General features: G+C 45.1%; 1 protein-coding gene across 3 annotated transcripts in view; it reads right to left on the reverse strand.

The window, feature by feature from the left end:
• Atp13a3 (ATPase 13A3) overlaps positions 1-6,953 on the reverse strand; it is a 75,710-nt gene extending 68,757 nt beyond the window's left edge. For all 3 annotated transcript variants that reach the window (XM_021184510.2, XM_021184511.2, XM_021184509.2), the window contains exons 1-2: positions 6,470-6,953; positions 5,723-5,768 (exon numbers count right to left, since the gene is read on the reverse strand). The gene's annotated coding sequence lies outside the window, so the exon portion shown is untranslated. The remainder of the gene's footprint in view (positions 1-5,722; positions 5,769-6,469) is intronic.
• Between the last annotated feature and the right edge of the window lie 3,646 nt (positions 6,954-10,599).

A 10,599-nucleotide genomic window follows, 5' to 3' on the forward strand; every position in this document is an offset into this window, starting at 1 on the left:
TGGTTACAGTGCAGAATAAAGACCCTAACCAAAAGAACACCTACCTGACAAAGACAGGAATTCAACCTAGACCCTTTGCCCTCCCCAGACACCAACTTCTTCTGTAAGAAAAGGCCAGTCTAAATAGTCTGTTATTTCTCAGCATTATTATTTTTTACTCTTCCACCTTTACTTTAACTCCCAATACTTTTGTAAAGAAAACAAGAAAAACTAAATAATAGAGTAAATCCAACCTACTATTAAGGTACAATTCGGTCTAAAACTTTCTTTCATAAGTATTCTACATGTTACCTGATTGCTTATTCCAAGAGAAGACTTACAGAATATAAAGAAGTTCTAATTAACAAATTAGTTTCATACCCTAAGATCTATTTTAAGCTGTTTCACCACCTCAAATTCTACCAAAGGTCACAATATGACCTGTGGGTTAGTCTAAAATGTTAACAGATCTGGTGTTCCAATTGTTCTGTGGAACTCTCCAGCAATTCCCATCCTCAAATAACTTCTGCTTCAGATATCTGCATTGCATTTTTTAATAGATCTCTTCCTCACTCCCATTTTTCTACACTAATAAGTATAAGTATCATAAAAATAAATTTTAAGCTATCATTGTAGTACAGTATTTTTGTCAATTCACGATACTTTATCCTTTTTTTGTTATTTTGTTGTTTTATTTTGAGTCAGGGTCTTGTTAGGTAGTAGCCCAAACTGGTCTTGAATTTTCAGTGAGCCTCTTGTGTGAGCCTCTTGACATGACAAATCATTATTACTATACCCAATCTGTTTTGAGTTTTTGAGCCAGAGTCTCAATCATTTCTGTGCCTCAGGCTCCTCACCATGAACTACAGGCTCACAGCACTGTGCCCAACCATACACATTACTTTTCATAGCAGTAACTCTAATTTTTTATCTTAATTTTATCAATGGTTATCATTAACTTCAAGACATTCTATCTTTTAAATATCTACTTTACTCAAGATTAAGTTGGGGCCAAAAGAAGGCTTGATGGTTAAGAACACACACCCGCTGCTCTTCCAGAGTACCCAAGTATGATTTCAAATACCCAAGCAGCTCACAACTTCCTGTACTCCAACTCCTAGGGAGCTATACCTCCTGGCCTCTGTAGGTACCTGGACTCCTCCTATGCACAGACAAGCAAAGATACATAAACACATATGATTAAAATAAACAGAGCTAGGAGGTAGCTCAGGAGTTAAGAGCACTTGTTATGGCCAGGAGTAGTGGCACACATGCCTTGAATTCCAGCACTTGGGAGGCAGAGGCAGGAGATCTCTGTAAATTCAAGGCTCTTGGTTCTACAAGTGAGTTCCAGGACAGCCAGGACTAGGGAACCTGTCTCAGAAACCTCATGCCAAAAAAAAAAAAAAAAAAAAAATCAGCAACAACAACAATAAAGACCCACTTTGCTCTTGCAGAACTTGGATTCAACTCCTAGCACCTGCATAGCCAAAGATCCCAATATGACCTGTAATAGTGAACAGTAGTTATCAGGGTTGCATGGTAACAGACTGGTTACCTTAACCATTCATAACTCCAGTTCCAGGGGTTGGATGCTCCCTCTTCTGGCCTCCTTAGGCACTAGGCACACATGGTACACATACATACATACATGCAGGTAAAACATTTATAAAAACACTTTTATGTGTTACAAATAAAAAAAATTTAAGATTAAATAATTCCAGAACACTTGACTTTTTTTTTTTAAGATGTATTTATTTTATGCATATGAGTACACCACCTTTGCTCTTCAGACACACCAGAGGAGGGCACCAGACCCCATTCCAGATGGCTGTGAGCCACCATGTGGTTGCTGGGAATTGAACTCAGGTCCTCTGGAAGAGCAGCCAGTGCTCTTAAGCGCTAAGCCATCTCTCCAGCCCAGACTTTTTTTTTTTTTTTGGTTTTTTGAGAGAGGTTTTCTGTATAGCCCTGGCTGTCCTGGAACTCACTCTGTAGACCAAGACCAGGTTGGCCTCGAAGAACTCAGAAATCCATCTGCCTCTGCCTCCGGAGTGCTGGGATTAAAGGCGTGCCCCACCACCGCCTAAACTAAAACATGTACCTAAATCCTGAACTTCTCTCTCAAAGTAAGAAAATTCAAGAAACCAAGAACATGGCTTTCAAGATTACAATGGTTACTCTGTATAGTAGGCCAGTTTGCTTCAATTAACAGAAAGTCACAAAAAAGTCAAAGGTTAAATCCTGTAACCCAACTCTTAGATCAAGATTTAACCAGATCAGCTATGGTATACAACAGCCCCCTTAAACCAACTGGACAGTCCAAGAACTCCTAGTACCCTCATGAAACTGAGGTAGTACCAGACTTCATATATACTGTTTTCCTATACATACATGACTATGAGGAAGCTTCATTTATAAATTAAGCACAGTAAGATTATCAACCATAGTGAAGCAACTTAACATTATACTATACTAGAAGCTATGTGGATGTGATCACTCCTTTTATTTTTTCTCTTCAAATACCTTTAACTAAAGGAATTAATTTCTAGTTTTTCTTTGGACAACAGAACTGCTAGCTATATAAGTAAAGATACCAACAATAACTAATAACCAACTAGTAGGCACAGGCAATGAATGTGCTAGATCAAGAGTTGTCTAGGGTCTAGGTCAGAACAATGGGACAGTATAAAATTTTTATCACTACTCAAAACACATAGCTACTGTTATGAATCGTAATATAAATATTTTGGAGATAAAGGTTTGCCAAAGGGGTTGAAACCCAAAGGTTGAGAACCACTGGTCTAGATTATTTCTGGAATTTTCCATTTAATATTTTCAAACCCCAGCTGAATGATCACTAACTGAAACCACAGAAGGTCAAACTACATGGGTGGGAGCTGTGTAGAGGGAGACTATTGTGTTCAGAATTCGACTCAGCACTAGGATTTTAGAGCATATCAAGTCTACCAATTTAACAGATTAATTTAACAGACACTAGATTAACCACTTTTAGCATACCTCCATTTTAAGAGTGTTCTTGTCAATAAATGTTAAGCTACTAACTCCTGCTCAATGTACTCTCTAGTCACACACAAGGTCTTATATTTAGTACTTACAGTTAGCGTAGGCCACCAAGTATACTACCAAATAACCCGTTTTACTAGCCTGAAGTCACAGGTTTATAATCGCAGCTACTTGGGAATCTTGGACAGGAACTTTTTAATCTAAGGCCAGCCAACCAGGACAAGTGCATTGAGACTCTACCAAAAATTGTACTTAAAAACACAGAAGGGAAGCCGGGTGTGGTGGTGCACTCCTTTAATCCCAACACTCAGGAGGCAGAGGCAGGCGGATTTCTGAGTTCGAGGCCAGCCTGGTCTACAAAGTGAGTTCCAGGGCAGCCAGGGCTACACAGAGAAACCCTGTCTCCAAAAAACAAAACAAAAAAATAACACAGAAGGGGCTGGGACATGGCTTTGAATAGTGTCTGCTTACACTTCTGTGAAGCCCTGAATGCAAAGGCACGTATCACAAAACACAGAATCCATTTCCTGTAAGACCATCATCATCAAGATCTCTTGAAATTCTATTTTATCTTCCAAACACAATGCATAGGATAAGAAAGGAACCCAGGAAGAACTAGCTGAGTCCTCCCCACTTCACATGCACTCAGGGGCCCTCAAGCCTCGTAGAAATATTGTTCTTTGTAAATTGAAATGAAACAAGAAAGGGAAAAAGAAGAACAGTTAAGAAGCAACAGTTTAAAGACGTTGAAGACAACCACAATCTAAGTTTAATATTCTGTCTACAACACAGAAGTTCTTATTTCTTGGTCTGTGTAAGTATGTAACTAGGAACTTATTGCAAAACCTGTTTCCTCATCTAGAAAAGAAAGTTCAATAACTACCAAGTATTTACTTTAGGGCCTAGTACATAGTACAATATCTCAATAACTATTGCCACTGACAAAGTTAAATCAGTATCAGTCAGGTCAGACTCCCAAATCCCATGAACTCTTTCTATTACAATTTTCTGTAACTGTCAACACACATTCTTTGTTTTTTCTTTTTCTTTGAGACAGAGTCTCATGTAGCCCAGGTCATCCCTAAACTAAGTCTGTAGCTAAGGATGCCTTTAACTTCTGATTCCCCTGCACAAATGACAAGCATTTGGCACCACATCCAGGATTGTACCCAGGGCCACAGGCATAGTAGCAAGCACTTTACCAACTGAGCTACATCCCCAAGCCCAACACTTATTCACAGAAGAATCAATATTTGAAAAATAAACATTTGGGACTGGAGAGATGACTCGGCAGAGCACTGGCTGCTCTTCCATAGGACCTGGGTTTAATTCCCAGCACCCACATGGCAGCTCACAACTACAGTTCCAGGGGATCAGACCCCTCACACAAACATACATTCAGGCAAAACACTAATGCATACAAGATAAAAATAAATTATTTTTTTAAAAAAAGAATCATTTGGGAAACTGGTATTACATGGTTATTAGGGGCAAACTAAACATGTTGAACTATGTTAGTGCTAATATCTGATAACAGAACCAAGCACTTCATAGGACATGAGATTTTCTTTCTACTATCTATGAAACTATTTTAATGCCAATATAGGAATTTGTATTATCTCAAACTAATTCTAAATTAAAATTTCGATTTCTGTTACTGGTTGGCCTGGGCTAAGAAATCAATCATAGCACTCCATCAGCTTGAAGCTTATCAACTTTGTTTTCAAAACTACACTGCCACGTAATATTTTCATCTAATTACAACTGTACTTAAATGAAACATATAAATTATCACTTTTTCTGCCTAATCCCATAACCAAAACAAGCACTGCTGTTCTAACAATGTTTAAAAATCTCAACTACTCCATCCTCAACCTAAACTAGTGACAAATGACTGGGGGGGAGGAAGGGAGAGCAGATGTTAATACCAGGAAAAGGAATAAAAAGTATCCTCCTCCCTGCTAAACGCAGTGGTGCTGCTTGTAATACAACTACTCAGAAGGCTGAGGCAGTATCATCATTTTACTATCTCAAAAAGAACTTCCAGAAACTGATGTACTTTTGAAGTTGTTGTTGGTTTAAACCCTGATGGGATGTCCACACAATCTATCTTAGCAACTACAGCCTATTGGGCAAAGCAACAGTCCTCAAAAAGAATGCTACATATATTCCAGGAAAACAAAATTGATGCCAGTTTTAGCAAAAAGGTTTGGTTCTAATCAAAGGTGGAGCCCGTTTAATGATGTGCTGGCCCTTCCAGAATAAAATCGCACTGGAGCTAGAAAGATGGCTCAGCAGTAAAAAGTGCATGCTGCTCTTAGGACCTAACCACCGCAGTCAGCTCACAACCACCTGTTTCAAAGGGCCTGGCCTCCGAGGGCATCCACACCTTTCACATACATACTCAAGCACACATGTAAGTAAAAATAAATAAAATAATAAACTTTCACATTAGCCTCAAACCCTCTAGAATTGTATTCATCACGAAAAGGCCCCACATGTCTTGGATTTAAACAATCCTGACGTCCTGCTTCACAGATCAAAAAAAATCACCATTAACATACTCAAACATACTCAAACGTGTTCCATTCAGTTCAGAATCACATAAATTTCTGGGTTTATGACTCCAGACCCATTCATTTTGCACTAATACAAACCACTAAATATAGCTTTAAAACATTAATGATTGGGAGCTAATTATGTAAGTGATTCATACCTCTTATGTATCCAGACACCAAGATCCTAGGGTACTTCGGTCAGACCTAAGGGGGAAATAAACAATGAACACCTGTCACAAAAGCCTTCCAAACTGGGAAGCCCCAAACAGTTACTGTCAGTCGCCAAATGCTATTCCTTCCCCCACTCCCAACTCCACACCCCACCAGAAAAGCTATCAATCGGGGCCCACAGTCTGTGTGAAGGCGGCGGGGCCAGAGAGTACGTAGCGCAAAAAGGGTCTGGGCTTTTCTAGTCCTCACGGCCCGGCCCTGCCTCTCTCCCCTTAATCTGGAGTGTTGACACCTCAAGTCCGCTTTCCTTTCTGGACTTCGGTTATCAGTGTAGAGTGTGCTGATAGGGTAATTTACTCGTTGGCGGCTGGGGCCGAACTAGGCTTCGGACAGTCAGCACCGGCACGGACCCATCTGGGGCCCTTCCCACATTCTTGCTCCCGGCACATCACCTTCTGGACTTTCTAGAGCGGCTGGCCTAGCGGGGCCGGCCGGCACACAGAGGGTGCACTCCAGACCTCCGCACCCACACGTGCTCCCAGACAGTGCCGGGTCCCCGCACCCCTCTCCCTGTCACACACATACCCCTTCCCAGAGAGGTGATGTCCGATTCGGGTCGAGGAAGCAGCCACAGACCCACCTGGTACCCGCCACCCGGGCGACGCTGTTCGCCTCCTCCAACCTCCCCATCACCTTCGCCTCCCGCCCCACACCCCGCTCGCCCAGTCACTCACCAGCCGCGCCGCCGTGCTGCCTTCTCCGCGGCCTCCCGGCCCGGGCAGCCAAAAGGCCGCAGGGGGCCGGGGGGCCGCTTTCGCCACCGCCGCCGCCTCCCCTCAGCCCAGCCCCATCACCCACGGCCGGCGCCGGCGGCCGCGGGTCGCTCGGGCTCGAGGGTCCGCCGCCACGCGTCGCGGCTCTGGCTGTGGGAACAGAGGCGACGCGGCTGGGCCCGGACCGCACCGGGCTCAGGGGCGTCCGCGCTCCGCTGTCGGCGCCCGGGGCGGCGGCGGTGGTGTGCAGCGGGGCAGGGCAAGAACAAGGGAGCGCGGCGCGGAAGACCGGCAGAGGAGGAGGACGGTCTGTGCTGCGAAGCGGTCTCCCGCGGTCAGCGACGAAGCGGACCCCCTCCCCGCGGCCACGGCGCCCGGTCACGCTGCGGGGAGGGCCGGCGGGCACACGGGGAGCGCCCCGCGAGCTCAGGACTCCCGCGCCGGATGTGAGGTCACGTGATTGCCTCATCCCTGCGCCCAGCGCGGAGGGGCCGTCAGGGGGCGGGGCGACCCTCCGGTCCCGCCCACCTCCTCGCCTACGGGGCCCCCAGCCCGCCTAATCGAGAACTGTTAGCGGGTTCAGGACTCATTTTGCGGGAGGCGATCAACTTAGGTGTCGCTTCCCACGCAAGGAGATCGTAGTCCAAATCCCCATTTTCTAAACAAAGGCACTGAGGCCCAGTGGTAAGTGCAGACTTGTCTAGGGTGGCAATCATAAAGGACGCCTGAGCTGGCAAGGTGGAGAGCAAAGTCCTAGCTCTGGACCCAGATTCTTTCCCTCCTTTATCCTCACATATACCAAAAAGAACACTTTAATTCCAATGGAACTCCTGGCCCAGCCCACGGGCGTGGAACAGAGAACAGTCAGGTAGGCACGAGAGCTTCCATACGGAAGACAGCCGGGTCTCAGTGAGGAGTTTCTTCCGACAGAGCTGGAAGCAAATTAAATACGTCCCTACACAGGAGATTTATCTTGGGGCACTGCCTCGCCCGGATGTTCAAATCGCGGTTTTGGTTTTCACTGCCTTCCGCTCCCTGTCGAACGCGGGAAGCTGAGCCTGCCACCTGCTGCCTCCAGCTCCGCCATCTTTCCACTCTTGAGTCTACCTCACCTGCATCCCAGACACCTGACCATCATTGTTCTCCTGCCTTCCTACAAACATAACTTTTAGCTGCTTGACTGTCTTAGAGGAGGGAACAGCTTGTGTTCAGCTCCTGTTCCCAGACTTGGGCACCGTCCACCAAAGGCATGGAGCATCCTGCCTCTTGGTCCGCAGCAGAGAGTAACACCTCATTTGGGTCGGTAATGTGCCCCAGATACGTGGCCCTAATACACTTCAATGGGAACAATAAGGATGCTGATCCTGCTTTCCAACCGCAGTGGTGAAGGGCTGGATGGCAACCACGAAATTCTTTTTACCAGGTAATGTGGACATCACAGTAAATGACGATGAGCCACAGCTGTGACTTCCCAGCTCCTGCTCCCCATTGGGTTTCAGCCCTCCGTGTGTTCCCTAGCTCACTTGTGCTGGAGTACGTAAGTAGTTTAGGATTGAGGAAGTCTGGGTAGAGCTGAACAAACCCTGCCTGCACACAGTCCTGCCAGCTTCCTTAGCAGTTGGTTATTTACCTCGCAGATTTTAAACAAGCGCAAGCCTCTCCTGGTCCTATAAATAAAACTGTCAAGCCAAGCATCCACTTAGAGTGCCCTCTTCAATTAGCCATCAAGTGTTTCTGACCCCTTATGCACACCTCTTAAACAGTGGGTCTCCCCCTGGCCTGCCTGTACTTCCTCATTCCTCAACTCGTGGCAAACTAACCACACACACACACACACACACACACACACACAGAGAGCTCAATTGACAGTAACCCTTGACCTTGTCATCCACCATTGCAGAACTGTCCTCAGTACTACCTCTCAGCATCTCTCTGCCACATTTGACACTGTGGGTGTTCTCACCTTCTGAAATTACTCTACTGCCTCAGCTTGCAGAGGATTTTGCTCTCCCAGTTGTCAAGTCTCTGTAACTAAGACCTCTCTGCCTTCCTCCGTGGCACCAGTTGTGAAGCAGCACCTGAAAAGCAGGGCAGCACCCTAAGCCCCACAGCTGTGCCCACTTGGCTGCACTCAACTCTGGGAGGATCAGCTCCACCCTTAGCTTTGAGCTCCCACATCAGTCAGATGCCTTTTACCAAACAGAGACTCCATCGGCCTGTCATGCATCTCTACGGAGAGCTCACCAAAAAACACCAACAGTGTGTCCAAAACCAAACGAGCCCTCTGCCTTTATAACTGCCCCTCTCAAAACTACGAGCACTGCCATCACATAACCATCTGAATTAGGAAATTGGGAATAGATGAGTCACCCATGATGAGTCACCAAGCCCTATCTGTTTCACGTCAAATTCCTACCTCCATTCCTCTGGCACCCATTCTTTCTAAGCTATGCCGCTTTGGCAGCCTCCAACAGCCTTCTTTGGATGAACACATCCTCCATGCTGCCTCCAAAGTCCTGTCTAAAATGCACAACTACTTGAAGTCCTAAGGTCAATGCACTCAGGCTTTTTTTTTTTTTTTTTTTTTTTTTTTTTTTTTTTTGCTATTACATGTATTTGTGGGGGTGAGGGACACATCATGGCACAAAGAGCAGATGTCAGAGAACAATCTTATTATGGAGTTGGTTCTCTGGTTGCATGCTGTGGGTCCCAAGGATGGAACTCAGGTGGTCAGGCTTGGTACCTGCCTGCCATTCCACAGGCCAGCACTGGGGTTTTAAAAGACAGTAGGAGCCGTGTGTGGTGGTGCACACCTTTAATCCCAGCACTCAGGAGGCAGAGGCAGGCGGATTTCTGAGTTCGAGGCCAGCCTGGTCTACAAAGTGAGTTCCAGGACAGCTAGGGCTATACAGAGAAACCCTGCCTCAAAAACAACAACAACAACAAAAACCAAACAACTTGGACTATATAACACCCTGTCTCAAGACAACAAACAGACAAACAAACTTGAAAAGCCCAGACTTCAACCAAAGTTTTCATTTTTTTAAAAAAATTATTTATTTAATGTGTGTGAGTATACTGTCACTGTCTTTAGACACACCAGAAGAGGGCATCGGATTCCATTACAGATGGTTGCGAGCCACTCTGTGGTTGTCAGGAATTGAATTCAGGACCTATGGAAGAGCAGCCAGTGCTCTTAACCACTGAGCCATCTCTCCAGCCCAACCAAATTTTTCAAACTAAGGCAACTCACATGTATGAGTGTTTTGACTTCATGCATGTCTGTGCACAACATGCCTGTCTGTTATCCTGTGGGGCCAGAAGAGGTTGTCACCTCCAGGTACTGGAGTTACAGACAGGTGTAAGCTGCTCTGTATGTGATGAGAATTGAACCTGGATCCTCTGAAGACTCTCAATTCTCTCCAGTCCATTATTTATTTTTCAGACAATGTCCCTCTATGTCACCTTGCCTGATTGGAACCTACTATATATCCCAGAATAGCTTTAAAAATTGTGGCAATCCTCCAGTGGGTGCTGAGACTTCAGGTTTGTTCTACTTCACCCATGATCTCTTTCTCTTTGAGACACCTTTTCTATCAATTATGTTCAGTTATGTAGTCTTAGAATTCCTCCTCTTTGTTACTCCTTGTTACTCTTTTGTCCTCTCTCTCTTACACACACACACTGCCTAAAAACCAAAGGTAACACCTCTAGTGTATGCAATGACATATTCTTCCCAGGTAACCTTATCTACCATGGGTGTAGCTATCATCTGCTTGTACATTAATAACTCTCAATCGCATCCCCACAGCCCATTCCTTTCTTGCAAGACAGAACCATACATACCTCCCTGCCTACCTTGGTTGTTGTTAAGATTTATTTTGTTTTTTAAATTGTATGGTGAGAGTGAGGTGAGCATACACAGAAGGCTGAGGTACTAGACCACCTTGAGATGAAGTGTTTGTGAGACATCCAATATGGATACTGAGAATGGAACTTGGATCCTTGGGAAGAGCAGCTAGTGCTCTCAACCAGCCCTATTATTGTCTTCTTTTGTGTTTGTTTGTTTGTTTGTTTGTTTGTTTGAGACA

The sequence above is a fragment of the Mus caroli genome, unplaced genomic scaffold (assembly GCF_978045245.1).
Source record: "Mus caroli unplaced genomic scaffold, Mus_caroli_1 scaffold_17, whole genome shotgun sequence".
In the NCBI taxonomy this organism is placed as follows: Eukaryota; Metazoa; Chordata; class Mammalia; order Rodentia; family Muridae; genus Mus; species Mus caroli.